Raw genomic sequence first — 24,517 nt, 5'->3', positions numbered from 1 at the left:
TGGAACAAGATTGATACTTCTTGGTAAACCCCACAGTGGAATCAACATTAGGGTACGCCTGTCTCTGTCTGTTGCTTCAGTCTCCACTCCCTCTGCTCTCAGCCACACCCTGGACTTTTCCTATTGTACTGCACTTCCCGGATTTCTCATATATACTCTGCCTCTTGGTACCTGTCACCACCTGTGGGACACATGGCTGACTGCCTGCTTAACAGTCTGTCAGGCTCTTCCTTGCTCACAGAATTCTGATTGTGTTCATGATATGGAGTGAGTCCCTCTCCAGCTCCAGAAGATTGCTTGGCCTAAGCAATTCAAAGCCACCTTCCTCTCCTTTGTCAATAACTTGTTTAGGGTGGGCTTGTGACTATTCTACTTATGACACTGGCCATCACAGGCAACTTCTGAGAAAATTAGCCTTCTCTCATCCACAAGGATGAGATGCAAGGTCTTGTCCTTCCCTTTCTGTTATTTGATACTATTACATAGAGGCAGAAAAAAACCTCCAGTCACCTCGCACAGGGCAGGGAAAATTTTCTAGAACCCAACCAAGAGTTGTGACTACTTTGAACCACCTATCCACACACACCTAAGTAACCTACACAATATCACTTACATCAGAAAATTCCCGTACTGATACCCAACCACGTGGCCTGGGAAGTCCCTCAACTTCTCCTCAATCATCTCTACTCATTACCCACTTAGAGCTCAACTGTAGCTCCTTGGGAAAACTCACTGCGTCCCCAGACACATTATCAGTCCCAGACATTGTGACTTGCACATTTGTTTTTCCAGCTGGACTGTGAGCTTCTCAAAAGGAAGCACTCCACTCTCAGCAGAGATCCTGGCACAAACTGGGCATTTACTAAATGTGAAATAAATGAATGGAAGAACAACAAAACGATGAATGAAAAGATGAACACACAGGATGCTTCCTGTACCTTGGATGAAGACTGCATTGAGAACAAAGTAGCCTCCACTGTACTCTCTATTTCCCTTAGGTGATGCTCTATCTTTTGTCTGCCCAGAATTCAGACTTCTCACTGGGAACTGTACCCCATTCCCAATTCCCTGTAGTTGGAAGTGAGACTGTTAAAGTGGCTGACTAACCTCGAAGGTGCAGGCAACACTTGGGAAATACAGCCACTCCCTGTCTGCTGAGATGGCTTAGCCCTGCCTTTGGTCCAGGGTACCCATGAGATTTGCTATCAGGATGGAGGAAATAGAAGATTGACAGATCTCTCTCCCTCCTTCCTTCTCTCTCTTCTCTCCTTCCTTCCTCTCCCTTCTCCATCTTTGCTTTCCTCCCTACCAGCAGATAAGCCTGAACATGTGAATATGAGGTGCTAGTGACAGTTATCATTCCATCCTAAGAACCATGCAACTTTATGAGACCATGGGTCTAGCTATACCAGAAACTAAAACTCAGACTTCATGTGATCCTGTCAGCTCCTACTTTGCATAAGGCTACAGTATATTCAAGTGACCAAAACACAACCCCAAGAAAATAATTTTTTTAATTAAATAATTCTTACAGAGCTGGTAACAATGAGAGCTGGCTGATAACACCCGTCTGTCTGTGGGACCCACACACTGGCACCTCTTAATCTAAGTGGCCTAGAGCAGGAGTAGCCGTGAACAAAGAAGCTCCATCTGCCCCAACACAGCCCCACCAGGCTTCCCTGCTCCTGGGCTGCTAACCTAAGCCTCTGGACATCACGGGAGAGTAGAATTATGAATGTCACGAAATGCTGCATTGATATAAGGGGATGGAGGGACATGAAGGAGAGAACCGTCATCAAGCAGAGTGCTTATGTGCCTTATAAAGGCCACATAATTTGAAGTCATCTTAATGATTATAATACCTGTTTTACTTCTGAGGAAACAGGCTCGGAGAAGTTAAGTAACTTGCTCAAGGTCACAGAGCTAATAATGAGGCTTTAAACACCATTCCAGACTTTTTGCACTTTATCACACCCTGTTCGCCAGGCCCTGGGAGGTGGACTGCACCCCTCCACCACTGTCACCACCACCACCCCAAAGCCCCAGGACACACAGACCCGCAGCGTTACAACCTAAGCCCCCAGAAGTCAGGGCAGCCTCGCGGACGCAGCATGTCAGAAGCTCCAGGTAATTGACCGACGTGTTAGTCGGTTATTTAACACCAAAAGTAATGAGCCAGGTAAAGGGGAGCAGTAGCACCCCCGTAGCCCTGGGGAACCGCCACAGTGGGAAACGCGGGCGCTCGCTCGCTCTTGGCCGCGACCCGCCTTGAACCCCGCTGGCTCCGCGCTCTCCGCAGTAGTTTGGTTCCCACCCTCTCCTCTCCTTCCCTCTGGCACCGCCTAAATCTCCAGGCCAGGCGCGGGGGGCACTCAAAGACCCGCCCAACTCCGCCCTGCCGGGTCCCCAGCTCCTGCCCCATGCAGATGTTGGCGGCAGCTCGCCCCGGGGCGGCGGCGGCACCCGACCCTCCCTCCGCGGCGGGAGCGAGCTCCGGGCTCCCGGGGCGCGCGGGGCGGGGCGCAGCGCATTGCCCGCCGCAGCCGCGCAGTCCCGCAGCGCCGGGAGCAGCCCCCGCGCCCCGAGCGACCACCGCCCCCGGCCGCCGCGCGCCCGCTCACCTGCGAGCTCGGCGCCCGCCGGACCTCCGCGCCCCGCTCGGCTCCCGGCTCGGCTCGCCGCGCGCCCGCCGGGGCTGGCGTTGGCTGCGGCCGCGCGGGGCGGGGCGCGGCTCCTCCCCGCCCCGAGCCACCTGGGGCGCCGGGAGGGGACCCAGCTGGGACAGGTGGGCCCCTCCCGAGCCGCAGCTGTCCGGGTTCGGCTTCACGGGAAACCCCGAGCGTCTCCGCGGGGCTGGAGGGAGGCCTGGCGACCGCGTGTGAGGTGACGCCTGGGACGCTCAGTGCTCAGGAGACAGCCGGGCGCCTGCTCCCCTGCAGCCCGGCCGGCGCAGAAAAGGAACGCGGAGCTTGGAGTGGGCCCGATCGCGCACCAAGTGGGGCATACAACTCCTAGGTTTTCGGGCTGTAGAAACGGGGCGCCGAGACCCTCAGGAGGGAAAACGATGGGACCAAGAGTGTGGGTGAGTTAGTTCTGAACCAGAAGGATTCAGGCCTTTTTGGACCGACTTCTCTATCCCACCCACACCGCCCACCCCTTAAATGACTCTCCCATCTTTTCAAAAATAGTGGCTCTAAAGTATAAATTGGATAATTTCAGATAGTGCTGTCCTCTGCTGGACTGCTACGCTGTAGGCCGCCTCTGCACTGTAGGCAGGAGACTGGCATGTCCATTTTGACTCTCCAGAGTCAAAGGAAGCCCGAGAGCAGGGGTTCAGTCAAAACCAGAAGAACAGCCTAGCGTGGCCAGTTTTTGAGTACAGCCTTGCACTGATCCCCTGAGGCCACATTAGCACCAGTATCCCTCTCTGTCGTCTGAGAGTGTAGGGTCAAGCTGCTGGTGCTTTTAGGCCACCCTTCCAAAGAAAGCAAAGTGGCCTGGGACCCCAAAGTGCTGCTGAGCCTGCAGCTGGGAAAACTTGATTTCTGCAGAAAACTGCAAAATGAGGTGTGGATTTTGTACTCCGCTGAGACCTCTTATCTTTGGTCTTTCCAAGTTTCTCAGGTCAAGCAAGGCCTAAGCAGCTGGCATTTAGTGAGGTCCCTGACAGTTTTACACACACGGAGTGATATGTGATGCTCTTCCTCTTGCACTGATGTTATTTATGCACTTATTAAAGAAATTCATTCCAAGCACACTACAGGAAGCATTGTGCAGTTTTCAAGTTGCAAAGAGAACGTTCCTTCTTAAAACTGCTTCAAGACACTTCCATGACTACAAATTAAACCTTCAAGGCCAAAACAGGATGTTCTCTGCCAAGCAGCCTATGCTTCTCCTCTCCGTGATAGGCCCAGCCCACTGCAGGCCTGGATCCCTCTCTCATCAGTGGGTCCTGTATAGATGGCATATTTAAGATCCAGTGTTGTCTGGCTGGCCATGTCACACGGGGCAAGGCCACCCAGGAAAAAGCTACTGAGGCTGCGCCTCCTAGGTGTTCCCTCCCGCAGCTGCAACTTCCTCTGCCCTGGGAAGGGTGCTAGGGACAGGGCGTGGCTGTGGGAGAGCCTGCCCTTTGAGACAGTCTTGGGCACCAGCAGGAGAGGCTGAGCAAGGAAGCCGCTCAGGAGCTCACCCAGATGAAACGGGACCGGCCCTTTTTATGTGCTGGATCCTGTCACTGGAGCCTGCAGTCCTGTGATTTAGGATACTCTTGCTCTGTGTGTGAGCTTGGTCGTACCAGCTTGGTAAGTGATTAAGTGATGCCACCTGGAAAGACCTAAGAATCATCATCAGGAAGGCACAAGTTCTGCCCCAGTGTTTTCTCTCTTCCCCTCCCTCCCCCCTTCCCTCTTTCTTCTCTTCTTCCTCCTCCTGCTGCTGCTGCTTTTCTTCTTGTTCTCTTTCTCCTTTTCCTCCTTCTTCTTCATTATCTCCTTCTTCTCCTTCTTTCTTCTTCCTGTCTGTTTCTGTCTCTCTGTCTCTCCCTCTGTCTCTGTCTCTCTGTCTCTCCCTGTCTCTGTCTCTGTCTCTGTCTCTCCCTGTGTCTGTTTGTCTGTCTGTCTCTTTCTCTCTCTCTCTCTCCTCTCTGCCTTAAGTCTATTCCTCAGTTGTGTATTTTCCCCCTTGGACGACATGTAGACACAAAATCTCTGATCTGTGCTTGAAGCTCTTTGCAAGTATCTAAAATTTGAAAGTCTGATACTGCTTGCTGTCAAGTTAAATGAAATAATGCATTGAAAGCTTTTGAGCAACAGCACAAAACAACCAATCAATAAGCAGTGCTGTAACCAGCATTAATGTGGCTCAGGTTGACAGTGTATGCAGGGCACTGAAGTACTGAAAAGGGAATAAAACCACGGGGAACTTCTTAAAACTCTAAGATGAATCAGCGAATTCTTACAAATAGCTGTGTTTGTTGCTGTTCCCTCTGGTGCCTAAGAAAATGATATTTTGAACTAGGAACTCTATCTCTAGTTGTCTGGTAACAATGAAAAATAAATTGTCCAAAAATAAAGTGTCCAGAAAGGAAATAATTCCTAGGCTTCAGGATAGATTTACCTTCTTAATTTTCCTACCTTTACTTACAACTCAATGTACACATTCATGGTGTACATCATTTTAAGCACATTTTTCAAGAGACAGTGTACATAACATTCCTATCACATAGTAGTAGCTGCTCAATAAATTATGACTAAAGAGAGTGGCATAGGGAAATAACCAGAAACATTATGAGTTCAAATAAGCAAAAGTGATCACAACTTTATTAGGCAACCCAGCATTTAAACTCACTGGCTCAGGAATCAGAGAAGCCAGTACTAAGAAAGCCTGTTAATCTTTCCAGGATTCAGGTTCCTCATATATAAAAGAAATAATCCTAGTATATTATTAAAAAGCTGGGAGACATGACTAGAATAATAACTGACCTTTAGTGGATGACTACTTTCCTATAGGCATGGTTCTAAATGCTCAGATTCTCAGAGAGTTCCCCTTAAGAGTAGGAATTCTCAATTGAGGATCCCATATTTTGCAGCTGGATCCAGTATTCTTTGCCTACAGATATTTTTCTAAGTGCATACCTAGAGCTTTTACATTTGCAGAGAGGTCTGAATCTCAAGAATAGTTAGGAGTCACTGCCTTCCAGACTTAGCCAGAGGTTTTGAAGTCAAAAGACTTGTTAGAGATCAGGTAGTGCAAGCCTCAGTTCCCAAACATCTTGCAAGAATATCACCCACAGGCTGCCAAGGACATAGATCACTCCTGAAAATTTCGGTGCAGGACAGTAGAATGGTTTCCTCTAGGGCTTCCTGCCTACTAGGAAGCCAGGGAAACAACCCATCCAACCTTCTCTTTTTAAAGGTGAGGAAAGCAGCCAGGACAGACAAAGAACCTTCCATTCCACATCTGACTAGGCACCTCTGTCCCTGTAAGTCAGGCTGTGATCTCACCTGATCACAGAAAGGTAAGTGTTACCCTGTCCTACAACCCTGGTTTACACAGGGCCACTCTTAAAAAGAAAATCAGTCTTCTACAAGAGGAAAATAAGACATATGGCCACATCTGTGTTAGCCTTTTAAGTTTCAAAACAATCTAGACCTTTCTTGTAGTTATTGATAGCTTCACATTGGCCATGGAAAGGGGTCACACACACACACACGCACACACACACTGAGAGAGCAGAGAGAGAGAGAGAGAGAGAGAGAGAGAGAGAGAGAGAGAGAGAGTTCTCACTGCATCTAGCATCACTGTTTGAACAGCTGAACAGCTAAGGGTATTCAGCTAACATGTTCAAGCGACATTCTACAAAAATGTAGATACTGTGTCCTACTTCCTAAAGCCTCAGGCTGATGAGATGCTGACAAGGACCTTCACAGGGGCTTTCTATCTAGTGCCATGGAGTTGCATGAGCCCCAAGGTAGGAACCTCTTCTTTCCAGGCAGAAGCTGAGTCTGCCCCGAGAGCAAGGCAGACAGCCACTGCCCAGAGAGTGGTTATCAGTGTTGTTTTGCAGACACCCAGAAAGAATGATCAGAGAAAAATCCAAGATGAATACTTATTGCCTAGTGAAACTCTCCATGCGTACCAAGGACAGGCAAGGATGTGTGTGTTTTTCTAAGTTTTTGATGTTCACCAATCATAGTGTCCTGATGTAGCAAAAAGTTGAAATAACCTTCCCAGAGTGTGCTGAGTATACATGTCACATCCTAAGCCAGCAAGCAGAATTTCCAAAGTGGCACAGTGTTGTGGCTCCATTTTCCTGAGAAAAACACTACAAAACGATGCAAGTGGGTCAGATCTGGGCTTGATCCTAAGGCTGGGCAGCAAATCAACATTTCCATATTTACCCTCCAGAATTATTCTCTGTACTCATGGGGTCTGGGGTCAGTGTGAATTTGCTTGGCTGTTTAAAACATATCAGCTGAGAATGTCCTTGCCCTCTTGGGTTTGACATGCAAGCCCTGAAGTATGGGCTACAACTTATGGTCTGTTCACAAAAGTACTGACTGCAAAAATATTCAAATTCCTTTTGGGTTTGTTTTTGTTTTGTTTTGTTTTGTTTTGTTTTGTTTTGTTTTGTTTTTGCAATGCTGGGATCAAACTCAGTACCTCACACATACTAGGTAAGCACTGAACCACTGAGCTACATTCCCATGTCCTGATGCCATATTTCTAAATCGAGATAAGAAATCTTCATTGTCCCTATTAACTTCTAATTTTCAAAGGCAATGCAAACATATTTACTGCCCTTTTAATCTGGTAGATATTGTTTCTCCATCCAAATCTAGAGAAAATTCTTTTGTAAAATCGAAGTTCTATCTATTATTGCTCAGATGCCAAGAAGAATCCTTCCTCAGGAGCTTGGCAGCTGAGTGCCTTCTGTTTATAGCATTCTCCAGACTTTATGTGGCTGATTCCTTCATTCACAGATATCTTCCCTAGCCACCAGCTTGAAAGCACCCTGGTAACTTTCCTCATAACACTTGAATGTCCTGAATCATTTGAGAAAGTGATCTTGTTTATAATTTGCCTTTAAGGAAAAGAAGGAATTTGCCTATGCTTTATTATTCACCATTTCCTTCGCTCTACTGAGTACAAGGTAGATGCTCAAATGTTTGTTGAAAGAATGAGTGCCAATCTGTTCACAGAGGGCTCTGAGGACAATTTCTATTGCTCTTGTATTAGGCCGCTTAGATACGGGAATAAGCTCTGATTGTGGAGGGAGAGAGGATTTGCTCTTAGTCTCCCTCTGTGCTCCTAGGCAGCTACATGACCATGGGACAGTTCTGCACCATGTTAAGAGGTGGTCTGTAAAAGCAGCTGCAACATTTACTAGCTCTTTTACATTGAGCAGCTCACCTAACCTTGCCATGCCTCAGCTTCCTCATCTGTGTATGGGGAGAATAACAGTGCTTCTTATCTCTTCCTTGTACAAGATTCCAGGATGCACATAAAGCACTGCTATTCTTGTGAGCCAGGCATGATACTAAGTGATTTATATCAACTTGTTTGAAGCATTTGGTTCATGAAGGGAAGCGTGGAAGATTCTGAAACTCCAGTCTCAAAACTGCCTAAATCTACTCTTGGTCACAGGATTGTTGGGACATAGTACACACCCAACAAATGACTGTGTCAAAATATTTTAATATCAGTACTTGATGTAATTGTTACAGAAAGGTTTCCAGGACCATTGATCTTCTGTATGACTTGCAGCTTTAAATTTTACATGCCATGGGTTGGTGCAGGACTGAATTCTGAGGGGTGAACAAGGTGTTCTAGGTTTGGACTCTGCTGACATGGCATGAAGGACTATTTAACCTCACTGGGTAAAACTACCTAATTCTCAACATCCCCCTTCTGCCCTTCTAACCACCAGATGATTCTCTTTGTACATTGATGTGCTCTTTATTTCTCTAAGAACTCAATTTATTTGTTCAATACTATAAAGTGAAAGCCACTTTGAAGGGAGCTACATGTTTACAATGTAGAGGGTAAGTTGGAAATGATGTAGGATAGCAGCTCCCAGCTGTGCTTTGAGAAGCGGTCTGTAACAAGAGGAGCCTGAGCTCGAGATTCAAGACTACCGATGTGACCTCAGACAGGCTACTTCACCTCCTGGATTTGTGGTTTCTCATGAGTTTATATCTGAAGGGAGATGGTGCGTATCAAGCAGAGGTCACGATCATAGTTGTCCTGTGTTTGAGACTGTGTCCTCAGCAGAGGACAGAGTCCACCCGCATAGGGTCAAGACACTGCCTGAGATCTGCAGCACTGGGAGGGAAGCTTCATATATGGGCCTGTTATAGAAAACAATCTCGTTTCCAGAGGCCAGCAGAGCTGAGTTTGCTTTTGTGTACGGCTTGATTAAATGACTATTGAACATCTCTAATCTCCCTTTGGGGAACTTACTAAACCTCCTGCAAAGATCCTGCTGGGATTTTGTCTTAGCATTAACTGTGATTACTGGGCTTCTGCATCCATGTGTGGGAAACTGTATGGACTTGACTCATGATTCAGTGTCAGGACTTTGAGCCTGATGAGCCCTTTGGTGTGAAAAGCCACAAGTCACTGTGTTAAAACTGGCCTAAAACCCTATTCACTGCAGTTATTTACAAGACACAGCATGTCCTCTGCCCATAAGTTAGACTAGGAGTGGCTCCTCTTTGGTGGGAAAAGAGAGTGAGAAAGCAGATGCAGTGGACTTTATATGTCCTTCCAATTCATATGCTGAAGCCTTGAGCCCAGTATGACAGAATCAGGAAATAGGGCCTTTGGAAAGGTGATTAGGTCATGAGGTAGTGCCCTCAAAAGTAGGATTAATGGGATTATAAAAAAGATCCCAAAGAGTTCTCTCCTCCCTTCCTCCATATGAAGACAAGTCAGGCTCAGAAAAAGACCCTCAGGAGAACCTCACCGAATTGGCATCCAGATTTTAAACTTCAGGCTCCAGCCAGGTGTGGTGGCTCATGCCTGTAATCCCAGCACTCGGGAGGCTGAGGCAGGAGGATCGTTGCAAGTTCGAGACCAGCCTGGGCTACAAAGTGAGCTCAAGGCCAGCCTGAACTGCATAGAGAACCTGTCTCAAAAAGACAAAAAAAAATTTTTTTTCAGGGTTCAGAACTATAAGAAATAAATGTGTTATTTATAAGCCATCCAGTCTAGATATCTTGTTAGAGCAACCCTAAGTGACTAAGACAGTGGGAAAAGGATGGAGGGCCACAGAGAGTTGACTTCACTGGGTGGAATTGGATGAGTTCCATTGCCTCCTCATATTCTTCAACAGTAGATATTGGTAGTGATAGGTATAAGACAATAGGTGGGGTTCAGGATGAAAATGCATTCTCCTAGGGAGTGTTTGAATAACACACTCTTATTTATGTAGCTTTATTATAAATTGCTTTCCTGAGACTGCTTATTTGATCCCAAAGGCTCTATTTCCCGATACTGTGAATAGATGGCAATAAATCTAATGCTGGTGCTGAAATGAAGTCATGAGTCTCTGTAGTTAGACACCTTGACCACTGTCTCAGGTAGTCGATGAGGGGCTGACAGTTAGATCCAAGTCCCAAATTCATAGTGCTTTCCACTGTGGAATGACTCTGTAGTATACCTCTGGAGGACCGGCACTCGAGGTATTGTTTGACGCACATATCAGAAGAGGGTGCTGCAGGGCAGCAAGGATGCTGGGGGTGGGGACCACTGTCTTGCCACTGGCTGAAGGATTTAGAACCCCACCAACAGCCTGTCCTTCCCAGCCTTCAACAGGCCATTAGATATGCTCCAATAGGAGAGTATAGGTAAAGGGAGCTCTAGCTACAGTGGAGGAGCTCAGGGAGGGAATCCCCTTCTGTCTTCACCCCTCTTATAGTTGTACTTGCACATGCATGCATGGTATGATTGGCATGTTTACTTTTTCTAAAACCTAAAGCTCTAAAATGAGAACAGGTTAATCATTATGACAGGGCAGGAGGTGGGGTAGGGGACAGCTATTATCAGCAGGGAGCTATGAATAGTCTCTTCAAGGACTCACACATCCCTGGGGATGAGGCAACACCCATCCAGTGCCACTCAGGTCATCCTTGTGAGCCTTTTGAGAGGAGACAAGAAAATACTGATAGCTTTTCACTTAAGAAGCACAGGAATGGTGGTCATGCATTTTAAAATGCAAAAAAAAAAAAAAAAAGAAAAAGAAAAATCGACACATAATAAACTAAATTCTTTTTTTTTTTTTTGGTACCAGGGATTGAACTCATGACCTTGTGCTTGCCAAGCAGGTGCTTAGGGTGCTGAGCTAAATCCCCGCACTAAACTAATTGCTTATCGCACACAGTTAGCAAAGTGTGACAGTAGTGATTGCTGCACTTCTTTCAAGTATTGTGTTTGAACAAGATCCTGACAAGGGCAAAGCACTACTGCCCTAGAAGCCTCCTAGGTCAGTACTGTCAGACACTCTCTTCTTCGTTCTTTCCTAGACATATTTGATTGCTTAAAGTAATTCAAACGTAAATATCTTCGGTTTCTATGAAAAGTTGTGAAGATATCATACAATTCTTCATAAAAGGAGTTGTGAGCCACAAGCCTTAGAACCAGACTGTGTGGTCACATCTTGGTTCCTCAGCGATGAGACCTTGAGCAAACCACTTAACTTTTCTGTGCCCTTTCCTCACCTGTAAAAGGAAGATAATGGTGCTTACCTCATGAGGTGATTAGGAGGATTATGTAGATTAATCATGTAAAGAACTTAAAATGGTGTCTGATGCACAGCCAGAATAGGCTCCCACAGCCAGAATAGGCTCCCAAATTAATTGCAGTTTTCTGAGTATTTCAAGGTTCTTATGCTGCTTCACAGCATCTGAGACGTTTATCAGTTTCTCTAAAAGGAATATAATTTTGTTGTGGGTAAATCTGTTTGAAAAGCTATACTATGAAAATCATTTGCAGTCTGGTCATGCAGAAGACAGAGGGTTTGGAAAGTGTTTCAGGGAAGAGGGGCCCTCTAGGATTCTTATACCGAAACTCCTTTTGCACAGTGGGGCAGAGCAGATGGAGAATTTCAGCTTTCACCATCCAGGCCACTGCAAATAGGAAAATGTCTAACGGGTTATCTGCATGTCTTAAGAGTTCCTTTGAGGGCAACTAACCACATAGAAATTGGAATTTCCTTTGCAGATTGGCTGAAGAACCACCAAATGCCAAAAGGAAAGTAAAACCTCATGGCTTGGGATGCCTTTTGTCAAATGAACCCACATTTTCATCTGATGTGTCACAAGATGCCTATTTCTGTTCAATGTATTATGTACCAAAGACAAATTACAAGACGTAGCCTGTCATAAATGCCAGAATTAAACCTGCCACACAGACATCACCGGTAATTGCCTGAGCAGATTATCGCTTCCCTTCCACTTTGTCCCACTGGTGCTTCAGCTCTGTTCTTCCAAGGCAGAGCCCCAGCACAGTTCAGAGCTTGAAGGAACAAGAAACCTGCAGAAAGACTTGAAAGAACTTTACATGCAGCCCTACCATGCTGTAGAACTGTGCTCTGAACTGATATGTGCTTAAATTTCTGCTTTCACAGGACTGCTTCCCCATTTTAAACAAACAGGCTTCAGCCTAAATATTCATCCGCCATGTCTGTAGCTTACTGCGTAAGTCACTTTTAACAAGCTAATATCTGGAAATCACATCTCCCAATTTCTTGGAGAATAGTTTCAAGAAAGAACATCTCACTGTTTGCTGTATCCATATTAACCATTTGGCACCTATCCTTTCCATTTTTAATTGATTAAGGCAAAGAGGCACACTGTCTGGTTCTCTCATGCAATTAGCCAAACCAAAGCAACAAAAATAAGGGTGCTTCATATCCATATCATGCGCAGTCATATGATTCTACTGAGCCAAGTAGGAAAGACCCCTTGTTGAGGAACTTAATTTAAAAAAACAAAAACAAAAACCCTGTGTGCTGCCACTGGTTGTTACTCAAAGGCTTCACACAGGTGTCTTCCCATCAAATTTCAGACCTGTACCTTAATCCTGAGAATCAATGGGTTAAACAGGAATATGCATGTCCCAGCCTCTCTCAAAAAGATGCCAATAATCCTTCAACATATACAGGATTTCAAATCATTAGATAAAGATGCCAATACTCTGCAGTCTACCATCAAAGTAAGTGACTCTCCCAAGCAGAAAGAAATTCAGAAATTCAACTTATAGTCTGCTGACCTTTAATTTAATCATACTTTTAAAAAGTTAATGATACTTTTTAAAATCTGTAGCTATCTGTTCTGAGTTGAAGAAACAAATGTCAATTTTTTTTTTCCGTTCTCAATGGAAAGAAATTTAAAACATATATTCATGTAAAGTAGAAGAAAAAACCAGGAGAGTTGATTTTGTTCATGTTGCACACAGGAGCTGCTGCTTGTCTGAGGCCTGAAAAAAGCTCATCCCAACCCAAGCATTCTGACATTTTAAATGAGAGAACATGAGGATGACTCAAATAAGAAAATATGGACCAGCCAAAGTTTAATTGAGTTTTATTGTCCACTTTTTTATATCTCAATTATACAACATGCAGTCTGCCGAGTATCCATACATCTTCATTTTAGAGCCTAGAAGATAACCAAAATTTTCCACAGGCCAGGGGAGGGTTATTTTCAGGTCTTTTATGACACACACTATGGTATCACATTGTTACTTGATACAAACTGCCATTCTCCCCCAAAAACCACCAAAACAAGTTTGTCCACAATTTTTTTCTTTAAAATGAAAACTACTGTACAGATACATAAAACCCAGAGAACACACATCTGCAGTACACAGGACACACTTTACAAACCAGACATATATAATTCTACAGAATGCCCTATTCCCCTTAAATCTGCAAATACTGGAAAGTATTTAAAATTGATACACGATTTTTAAATAAGTAAGCAGACTTCATGGATTGCTGCTTTCTTCAACAGTCACCTGGCCTTTATTCAATACGTTTTTAAAATAAAGTCTACATCGTCAATTTTAAATTAAACAGTATTAGACATATGGTTCCTTTAGTTTGCTCAAGATTTTCAAGATTATACAATAAAATCTCCTCTATCCTCTGCAAATGAAAAATGTTACTAATATATCTTCTTTCCAGAGTCCAAATGACTCCTGCCCTGTTCAAATGTACATTTCAGAAGAGGGGAGTGTTAGGAACTTTCATTTGCTTTTAGCTCTTTCTACAGGAAAGTAGAGCTGATAAGCCCCCCTGAGTCCTGGTGATAACTTGGACAGGAATATCACTTCCGTATGTGAACTTGAGGGTTTCAAAAAGTCACTAGATACTACACTCTAGACAACCATTTTTATTTATTTCAATATTTCTATAAATTCTCATCTTCTTAATCAAAGGATTCTACTTTCTTTAAAAGTCTTAACCACCTTTATTGTTTTGTCTTCTAACTGCCATTCAATAAAACTGTACAGCATTTAACAGATGATACGTGCATACAGAGTTCTCCAGTAATTGACCAAAATGCATTTGGCACTACCATAATAGATTTTGGGTCCCAACGAAAAATCTTGATATCTCAAACAGCTTTCTTCTAATTTAGCAATGTACCATCCTGCAGGTAGATGTTATTTATATAAACCATCTGGTTACTCTCTGATAGCATCAAAGAGAGAATTATCCAGAAGTGACATGAAATATAAAATTATTCAGAAGAGAAAAAACACACATACAAACAAGCAAAAAAATAACACACAACAAAAAATTTAATCATAGACGGGCTCAGAAATGTAGTTTTTTCATTTAGAGTATGCACAGCAATACTGTGTAAAAAATGGAAATTGCATAAATGCAGCATTTTTAAAAGAGTATGTGGCCCTGATCTAAAAACCAGCTTATTACACAAAATAATATTTAGGGATACATTTGAATAAACTATATAATCTATTCTAATGAGCTGCCTACCTGTTAGTCACAGCTTAGGAAAATTAGATCAGAGGTCTCATAAAGATTGAAGCTAGGTGAACTGACTGGCTGATCAGCAACTAGCAGAATTATCTTTAAAAGACATCAAAGCCAACTTTCTCTGTGAAAAACTAGAGTGATTTTTGTAAGGCCTTTGTAGAGATCAAGCAATATGGAACTACAAATGAGTGTTTCTTTTGAAATATGAAAGGGCCAGTCAATGCATCAGAAGTAGAAAAGGGGTACCCAGGGAAAAATGACTTTGGAATGAATCTAAAATAATCCATTTTATAATGACCCCCCCAAAAAAAAGAAAAAAGAAAATCACCAACCTTTGTTCAGTTATCAAACACAATGTAATACAGCTGCCTGATGGACAATAGTAAGTGGTATATACCAACAATTATTTAATCAGCAACCTTGTCAAAGACTGTTTTAGCTTCCAAATTCAGAGGCAAACATATTACTAACAAAGTTATAATCTGTGGCATGTTATTAACTGATAAGACTTGCAAAACCCACCCTGCAAGGACTCTGCTATCAGACTACAAATAAGTGATCAAGCAATAATGTTGGACAGACAATGGCAACAAAATCAGAAATGAAAAATAATTAATGAGTGTAAATTTGTCATTTTTATGAACTAAATACTTGAACAGAATTCATCTTTTCATACTCTCCCAAAACAAAACACACAAAGACAAAGTGCAACGTTTAACAAATAAATTAAATCAAAGCAGCATTACTGTTAGGAAAATTTTATACAAGTAGAATTTGAAAGTTAATGCACAGTACTTTGCACTTTACATACACACACATACACGCACAAACGCACACACATACTCAACTTGAACTATCTTTGGCCCACATGGCCACGAGAAAACCCAGTCTCCCCTGGCACACACTTCACTCCTACGTGACAGGTGCAAATGACAGTGCCAGCTCACACATCTTGGGCATATATGATAACAGGATGGGTGCTTTCACCAAGACTGGTTGGGTTGTCACTGACCTACCCCAAAGTATGTATAACAAGTAGCAGCACACAAGATCAACTTCCTTGGATCCCTGTCAGTTTCCCTGAAAACCTTAGGATTTGGAAATCAGTCCTTTTAATATGCCCAACTGGAAGTAAAGGGAATCAGCTTTAGATTCAGATATTAGGATAATAACAGCTAAATGCAAAAATTCATTTATACTGATTTCTTCTAATTATGCCTAGAAGAATATAAAGCCTATTTGGTGCCAAAGAAAGTTCAATAAACAGTCTGGAATGATGGGTTAAAATGACAACTTATTCATAGACAGCTCAAATTTTGTCTTGTACTTTCCCCTCATGGGCTCTTTCTTTCAGCTGCTGGAATGATGCTGGATTTCTTTAGCAGGACCTCTTCAAGCTTAAGATGGTTCCCCAGACAAAACAGGTCATCCCCAGTGCAAGCTCTGGAAGGATCTGGGAGGAAGAAGCAAGGGGGGCAGCCCCATCTCCTCTCATCTGACTTTGCAACATTTTCAACATGTCTGAAGGAATGATGTTCAAACCAACTCGGCCGGCAGAGACTAGTTGCTGCAGGTTCAGTAGCAAGCAGTTTGGAGGTGAATTTTATGACTTTTTGCATTTACATAGATGTGTTTGAATGAACAAATTCTACACTGCTACTGTCAGCTTGTTTTTCTGCCTTGAAGAAATTTGCTGGGCATTTTAACAGATGCCATACTAAAAGGTATATTTTACAGATCCAAAGATGTGACCGGGATATTCAAAATGCTCCTGTGGGGTACTTTGTTTTCGGAAAAGTGTTCAGAATGAAAATTTTATTCCCTATAGCAGCACTTTTTGTTCCCTAAAAATATAAAGTAATGTGTTTATTATACAGAAAACCAGACAGTTGAGGCAGAGTGTGATCACCGCCTCCACGGCACTTGGTTGTTCGCTCCAGGGAATGGCATGTCAGGGGCTCCGATGGGATATGTACTGTCATGTGTACTGCCAAACGAGGAGGCCCCAGGGACTGCCTGAGACTGCCCAGTGCCCTGGAGGCTGAGTCAGTGGAGATGCTTCTGAGTCGTGAGCGGATGTTCTGTAATCCTCTCTCCTTTCAATTTCTCAGAAAGATCAAAGTCCAAGCACACATCTGTACACACAGAAATTCTACACAGCTCAAAATACCTGAAACTGGTGTACTGCAGATGGCTGGGGTAAGTAAGTGTTAAAAAGAAAAAGGAAAAAAAAGTATTTAGGAGGGGGAAAAATGAAGGAACTGGTGGTTAAGGTAGTCCTTGACATGCTCCATGGAGTCATATCTGCTGAAAGAGAATCAGAGAGAACGCAGGAGTTAGAGAACATAACAGAAATTCACTCCTCAGAAATGATTTTTTAAAATTCTAGATTTTTAAATCAGAGTTGTCTAAAACAAATAGAACACAAGTCATATATTTAACTTTCCAGTCTCCACATTCAAAGTAAAAGGAAACTGGTAAAGTTAATTTTAGTAATATATTTCATGTCGCCCAATAGATTCAAATATTATCATCTCAACATGTAATCAATATTAGATCTGTAGGTATTGTACACTGCTATGTTACTATTGAGAGATTTTTACTGTCTACTGCCTCCCAGAAGTATTTACAATCTGGTTTCTATTTTTCACTTTCAGTTCTTCTCATCTGGGACTTAGCTGTGTTTCAAGGGCTCATTGAACAAGCGTAGCTCGTGGCTAACATATTGCAAAGCACAGCCTACTGTGTCCTGGTTTTATACATTTTGTTCTAACACAGTCACAACATTTTCTTCTGAAAGGCAGTACTTGCTGAACCTGTGGACATCCTGAGAAATGCAGCGTGCTGTCTCAACTCTGCAGCATGATCAACAGCACTGCTCATTCGCCAGCATGTGGCCCAGGTCAGGCTCAGCTCCTGATCAGCCTCCTACAAAGAGGTGCCCAGTTCTGAAAGGCACACCTCACCCATGGAGTAATGATATCCCCAGGTAGGCCTTTGACTTGACTCTACTCCCCACAGAGGTTCTGGTCATGGGCAGGTTTTCTACGGTGACAGTTTTGACAATGGTGTCCCACCTCCAAGTGACCTTTTTCAGCCTTTGACTAACTCCCATAAATTTAATTTTTGGAAGACACTGAAAATTTCAATTTCCTTCCAACAGCTGGAGGGCCTGGGTCTGTCTGTGTCTGTACTGTGCACTTCCTACAGATCTCATAATGTTTTGTGGGATAATTACAGGAGACACGCAGACCAGCTACAGCCTCATGCTTGAAACACTAAAGGAACTGCCTGGTACAGGAAATGTCTAATGCTAAAGAAAAACCCTACTTTTGACCAGGATACGGTTCAGCAGCACAGTGCCTGATGGGCAAGCACAAGGTCATGAGTTCAAATCCTGGTACAAAAAAGAAATCCTTAATCTGACACACCATACTTCCTGTTTCTCGTCTAGAAGGTTTCATCCAAATTTGCTATTCAGCTGTGGCATCTCAAATTCCTACTACAATACTCTCCCACCCTGTTTTTTCCCCTTCACTCTCTTGATTTATAATATGGTAAGAATCTTCACATATTTTGTATAAATAAGCAGAATGTAAAATACTTATAAGAAGAAACACTCAGTGTCTAGAAAGAGTTATAAAAGTAGACAAGAACAAAAGAGGTGAAAAAAAGATGATAGAAAACAGAAATTGACTAGGAAAAAGAACAATGCATTTTAAAAAATACTCTCTTCCCTGGCACAAAAAATTATAAATATTTAGGAAAGTCATTTGGGAACCACCTTTCTCACTTCAACACCATCATCTCCCACAGTTACATAGCTCTCCAATTAAAAAGACTTTGAATAACCTTACATGGCAATGTTTTGCCATTTTTAGAAGCCAGACAGAGGAAGATCAGCCTTTGAGAAAAATATGTTTAACATTTAGCTGTTCTGGCGAGAATCTATGCTTCTTCGTAGGTCCAGAAATAGAAAAACTAAAAGCATGGTCATAGCTGTCATTTAAAATCCATTTCAAGTGGAAAACCAATGGAAATATATTTTAAATATAAGCAATGAATCCCCATTTCACTTCGCACAGGTTCATTTCCTGAGCCCAGTATCACGCTGGGCAGAGTGATGGTCTTCCCAAGTGCCTGAGGCAGGGAGGTGCTCAGCACATACCTGACATTGTGGGTTTATGGCTTGGCACAGTGACTGCAGCCATCCCATGTTGACACAGCAAGCATTAGATACACAAACTCCCCAGTGTGGCCTCAGTAACTCCAACAGACCATGAAGTGACACGATTTCCACCAAGAGGGCCTTTTATTCGAATCCCACCCTCCATATGCAAGACTCAGCATGACTGGGCTAACCGTTTGAAAGAAATGGGGGCCACAACCTGCTTAGCTTAGTCATCTTGAGAAGGGTGAGAAAGGAGACCTAAGACTGTGGCATTTGCTAAATAAAAGAAAAAGCAGAAAATTTCTACCAATCCAGGGTCCTTTCTTTACTATCAAGAAAACTTCATCCTGAGTTTAGATCTTTGTGGGCCTGTCTTAAGTCTTTCCTGCAGCCCCAAGAAAAACTGGAATCAACTAAAATACTTCTATGCATCCTCCTCACTACCTGGGTGCTGGGCTTCTCATAAAAATTCAGGAAGGCAAATAGATATACATTTTAAAGGCAAATGGTTTCTCCCCAAAAGAAGCCATTTCTAACTGTTCCCATCGCAGAGGGGCTAAGCATCTTGAAAACACGGGATGCCAGTGCAGCTGACTCTCTCTTAGGTGGGTCAGAGAAATCACTTATTTGCCTAGTGGCAGGGGCCTGGGCCCAGTGACCCACTAGTTGACCAGCTTCAAGTCTCTGCCAAACTGAGGATGGTAATTCAGACTGGCAATGTGTGACCAGATTTAGAAGGAAATAAAAATCACCTTTTCTTTAAAAGGGGTGGGGAAGGCTAAAGAAAGAAGCTAATTACATATAAGGGTTTTGCAAGAAGTATTTAGAGATTCCAACCCCTCAACTTTGCCTTTTGCAATTGCTTGCAGTGGATTTAAGCTTAATCCAAACAGTACATAGTTTTATCTTTTCTTTGGGCTTTCTATCGTTCAACTCTCACATTATAAGAATTACCATTTGTACTTTACTGATCACCAATGCAGAGAAGTGGATTCATCACCTTGAAGCTTTGTTGCAGCCTGCTGGGCAGGAACTGTTTGAGTTGCCCAGAATTTGACTCTGAGAAACATGAAATTGATGGCTGTTAAAGTACAACTGCGTACTGCACTATAAACAAAGTCAGCAATTCTTTTTGCGAGGTGTTCATCAATCTTCCCTTGGACTTTAGGATTCTAGTTGCAAAATCCCAGATTTCAACAGTGCCCACCACAGTTATCACTGCCCTCTCACCTGAAGTCTCACTTCCTCTATTATTTTTTTCTTTTTGGGGGTTCTGAGGATCAGACCCAGAGCCTTAGGCATACTGGGCAATCATTCTATCATTTAGCTACATTCCCAGCCCTCATTCCATCTATTCTTTTAAGGCTTGTCTCCAAGAGCACAGTAACAATAGTTAATATTTTAGTATTTGTGAGGATATAATTTTGCCAGGCACCCTTCTAGGATATTTTTCTCTTCCTTTACATCATCCTATTCCATCCCCAGACAGGCCGACAGTGTCAGTGCTATGACCTTAACTTCTCCACACCACAGTTGTAACTATTCAGTTCCCAGGAACTTGTCTGGAGTAAATGGCCAGGTTCACTGTACATACTTCTCTAAAGTGATACACAATGGACAGAGACTGCAGAAGGATCTAGGAGAGTCCAGCTGTCACCCATTAAGCCAGACAGCAATAAGGTTGACAAAAATGAAAAACAATGCTATTTGCCTGGAATTTGTCTTAAAACTGTCATTTTTCATTTAAAAATGCATTTATAGTAACATATGGTAGATTTGTTACATTTTTAAGTAATCCTGGTAATATTTTAATTTTTTGATCAATATGAATAGGTATAATTCACAAGCATTAAAGCTCTTTGATGTCATTGATATTTCTGAAGGGAATAAAGAGCCCTGCTGTCAAGAACTTTGAGAGCAGCTACACAGAAGACCAGAGTCCTTGATCTAGGATCTATTACTAACAAGCTGTAGAAACCCAAGGGCGCATCTCCTTTTTTAAAACACAGAATGAGATAGGATGAGCTAATGTAGACAACACGTTACTGCTGAGTGTTGGGTGTGGGCTGTGCAGAGTCTAAGCATTATGTATGTATTAACATATTAAATCCTCATAGCCCCCCTGCAAGTAGGTGCTGGCAGTATTTTAGAGGATGATACTAAGGCAGAGATGAAGTGAGTCACCTAGTTCGTGACAGTCAGGGTTCAAAACCAGAGGCAGGCAACAGATCTTTAGCCCATAATCCCCCAGCTACCCTGCCTACAGACACAAATCCTCCCTTGATATACGTTTGTGATTCAGTCATTACTGCTAGGATTTTCTAACAGAGGCAAAAGGATGACTCAGTGGGTTAGATGTGGATCACGTGTGCCTGGAGGGTCCATCAGGTCATTGCTATTTGTAAGGTTCCTTGGGCTTCACCATTTCAAAGGGCTACATCTGACAGCCATGTTTTGCCCACCTTCCATGTGTGTTGTGGACAGAGGTCAAGTGTATATCTTAGGTTGATATAATATTTAATATGATTAAGATGTCAACACTAGGAAAAAGATCATGGACTCCAACAATGGTGCAAGAGAAGATGGATTCAGGTATTTAACAGATAAAACAGTAACCAGATGGAAAGATAGGGAGTGGGTCAGAGAAGCAAAAAGACTAGAGTATGGGTGCTTCTGTGCCAGCTTGGGAAGCTCAGCTGGAACCCAAAGACAGACCAAGGAAGCAAATAGAAAGGCTAGCTGTCACCGTAGTGGTCAAGTGCTCAGAAAGGAAATGCTATCCTGCCTGGGGCAGAATGAAGAAAGCACTGGAGGGAAAGGGCACAGGCTCAGGGCTCCACCTGAGAAGGGTGGCACTTCCTCAGTTCAAAGAAAGAGGCAGCAGGGGCCTGCATAGCCCAAAAGTATCACCTCAGCCAAGGGTTGTGAATGTGGTGAAACACCCAGTATTCATAGTTAAGGAAATCTGAAGGTTAAGTGCTAGAAAATACTGGATTTACCATCTCTGCTATCCATCTGGAGTTTACCGGTTTGGGTGTAGCTTAGTGTGACTGGACTTTTAGGAAAAGATGATAATTCATGCATTCCAAATAACTGGGCCCAGAGGGCAGGCTGCAGACTGAGCATAGCAGGTACAAGGCAACCCAGGCCCAGGATTTCGGGTCCTCAGCCACAGACGAGCAATACAGCAGCAAAAGGAATAGCGGAGGAAACTGGAGGAGCTCCCCAAAGTTAAAAGTATTATTTACAATAATTAACATATTCATCATAAAGACCCTGAAGCAAGACTTGAAGACAGAGCCATGTTTCCGTGACAGTCACTGGTCCTGTGAATCTCACAAGGATCAGTGACAGAGGCATCACAACTGAACACCAGAGTCAGCCTTTGCAGCTGTCAACCTGGGACCTGCCACCACTGGACAAGTGGTGGCCCACATGGCTTTCTCTGGGCTTCAAACTATAAGCTCACAGTGGAAAACAGTGATTTGCTTCTTCACAGGTACTATCAGAGCCCTAAATGAGCCTGTCTAGCTCTACTAGTATGACTTTTGAGATTATCTTATCAAAGCTGGTCAGAACTTTATTAAATGTTATGATTTCTAGGCTTTATAGATACAGCTTTTGATAAAAGTATGCCTCAAAATATCAAAGCCTCAATCTGCATCAACAAAGGGATTCTGCTTCACTTTCCAGCTTGTCCAGTTTTGTGTTTTGTCATGGAAATCTTGGAAACTAACATGTGCCTTCTCTGTCACCTAGCTGAATTTGTGACAGTATTCCTGTGCACCTACAGCTCCTCACTTGCTTTTGTTATGACCAAGCTGGAATGACTCTTCAGGACTTTAATCATCCTTTAGCTGAAGAGAGCTGCACTCGGCAGGAAAATGTGATCCATCCATGTGGAGACAAAGTGACATGAAGGCATGCTGTGATCCCACCGCACTTTCAGCAGAGAAAGAGCTCTGTCACACCAGGACACATGCAGCAAGGACACATCACTCTCCGAAGCCCCGCAGCACAGGTCACAGTGCCCTTAGCTCAGTATTTTCATTGAAAGACCACTTTTCCTCAAATTGTGTTAAGATGAATGCTTTGGATTTTTGATTTGGGGTTTTAATCTATTTTCTTTTTTATTTAGTAGTTGCAGGGGATCCATACAAAGGGGATATGTGTTATTTAAAATCTGCAAACATTTAAATATTAAAATAATTTAAATCAACTCTAGGGACCTGTGAGAATTTTATTTCTTAAAAGTACTCTTTTTGCTATCCAAATTTGAGACAATGGCTTAAATATAGGAAAAACAGAGAGGGAGAGATACAGAGAGCTAGGGAGGGAAGAGTGGAAAGGAAGGGAAAGAAAGTGGAGAAACAGAGGGAAAGGGAGAGAGGGAGACTGTCTTCTAACAGCTGTGGCCTTAGCAGTGCCCCCCTGGCGCCATCTGGTGGACTCATGTGAACAAGTCCCCACTGGTTGGCCAAAGCATTGCCAGGAAAGCAAACAAGTCCCCAGAGCTCTCAGAATGAGAGATGGACAAATATTTAAATGGGTGTCTACATTAAGTGTGGGTCCTCAAACAAGCATTCATCACTCCTTGACAAATCCATTTCACACCTTCCCTGCTCTGGATAACCAGGCTTCTTACTTGCAGAAGAGCGGCACTGAGATGCTGAGATGCACCTCGCCTCCCTCCACACCCCACCTGCCACCTCCCTGCATGTTTCTCGCTGCCTGCCCCTCTCAGCTCGATTGCTGTCATCAGCCTATCGATAAGCTGTAATACCTCCCATCCTAGACACCCTTCACCTCACTGCTCCATGCCTCTGTCCTTCCTCAAATAAGATCCCACCAGTGAGGATGTACGGTCGCCAGCACTACTTCCTCAGCCCCACTCTCTGGTCCCTGCTAAGTGGGCTGGCTGCACCCCCTCACCAACGATGCCCACTTCATCTACCACCCAGTCCGTGTCATCATCGGACTCAAGCTCTGAGCTGACCACTCTGCCCTCTAAGACCAGCATCTACCCTCGGCCCCTGTGACCTCACATTCCTCTTTTCTGATTCCCTGGTTAGTCTATCTCCTTCCTCAGACCTTGCCCTTTGCCAGTCCCAAGTCTGTCTAGTCACCACTATCACCCCCAGCTCCTCTCTGCCTGTCTCTCCTTTTGATAGGTTACTTCCTCCAGACCTTAGGTCTTCAACACAGGCCACGGGTCCTAATTCTCTAAGGCCTCCAGTCCTGGCCTCTCTCTTGAGTTCCAGATCCACGAATCCAACACAACTAACAGCTGGAGAGTTTGGCTGGACATCAAAGAGACACCACATAATTAACTTGATGGGAACCAATCTTTGTCCCACAAAACCTGCTTATCACCCAGTTTTCTCTGTCATGGTGAACAAGTTACTAAGCAGTCACCTAATTGTTAGAGCCAAACCCTAGAGAGAGATTACCTTTGATTCCTTTGCTTCCCCTTTCTTTTTGCAGTAATGGCTAAGCCCTAGAAGCAGGGCCTGGCTCTGACACATGTGCTGACTGTGACCACATTTCCCACTCCACTGCCCTACCTCAGCCAGTGGCCCTCAAAGCGGATCCCTCACAGCCCACTACTCTTTATTCTCACCCCAACTCCCAACCTTTTGATAGAATGCAGTCCAAGGGGGCCTTGTTATGGTCCCACTTCACTCATGTCTGAAATCCCAATACCCCCACACACTCCTAGATTCCAGTCAAAACTGCTCATCTCACCATCAAAGTCTTCATGCATTTGAGCCCAACTCCCACCCCAACAACTTTGATGGTGATGGCCATGGTGTGACACTGGAGCATCTGTGCCATTACAC

At 43.7% G+C, this 24,517-nt stretch overlaps 2 protein-coding genes and 2 long non-coding RNA genes across 6 annotated transcripts in view; 2 read left to right on the top strand and 2 right to left on the bottom strand.

Moving 5' to 3' along the window:
- Positions 1-3,068, bottom strand: part of Lypd6b (LY6/PLAUR domain containing 6B) — a 195,358-nt gene extending 192,290 nt beyond the window's left edge. For both annotated transcript variants that reach the window (XM_063259049.1, XM_063259048.1), the window contains exon 1: positions 2,622-3,068. The gene's annotated coding sequence lies outside the window, so the exon portion shown is untranslated. The remainder of the gene's footprint in view (positions 1-2,621) is intronic.
- Positions 3,069-4,555: 1,487 nt separating this feature from the next.
- On the top strand, positions 4,556-13,436 carry LOC134478284 (uncharacterized). Its single transcript, XR_010050795.1, has 2 exons — positions 4,556-6,019; positions 11,725-13,436. It is a non-coding gene; the product is annotated as an uncharacterized LOC134478284 (long non-coding RNA).
- Kif5c (kinesin family member 5C) overlaps positions 13,069-24,517 on the bottom strand; it is a 162,924-nt gene continuing 151,475 nt past the window's right edge. Inside the window, exon 26 of one of the 2 annotated variants that reach the window (XM_005007702.4) lies at positions 13,069-16,813. The gene's annotated coding sequence lies outside the window, so the exon portion shown is untranslated. The remainder of the gene's footprint in view (positions 16,814-24,517) is intronic. The other variant, XM_003478704.5, reaches the window with a different exon arrangement.
- Positions 16,961-22,896, top strand: LOC134478283 (uncharacterized). Its single transcript, XR_010050794.1, has 2 exons — positions 16,961-17,495; positions 22,471-22,896. It is a non-coding gene; the product is annotated as an uncharacterized LOC134478283 (long non-coding RNA).

Source organism: Cavia porcellus, unplaced genomic scaffold (assembly GCF_034190915.1).
Source record: "Cavia porcellus strain 051 isolate PalLab524CR breed Dunkin Hartley unplaced genomic scaffold, mCavPor4.1 scaffold_12, whole genome shotgun sequence".
In the NCBI taxonomy this organism is placed as follows: domain Eukaryota; kingdom Metazoa; phylum Chordata; class Mammalia; order Rodentia; family Caviidae; genus Cavia; species Cavia porcellus.
Note: the sequence above shows the minus strand (reverse complement) of the source record. Positions and strands in the feature narration are given on the sequence as shown.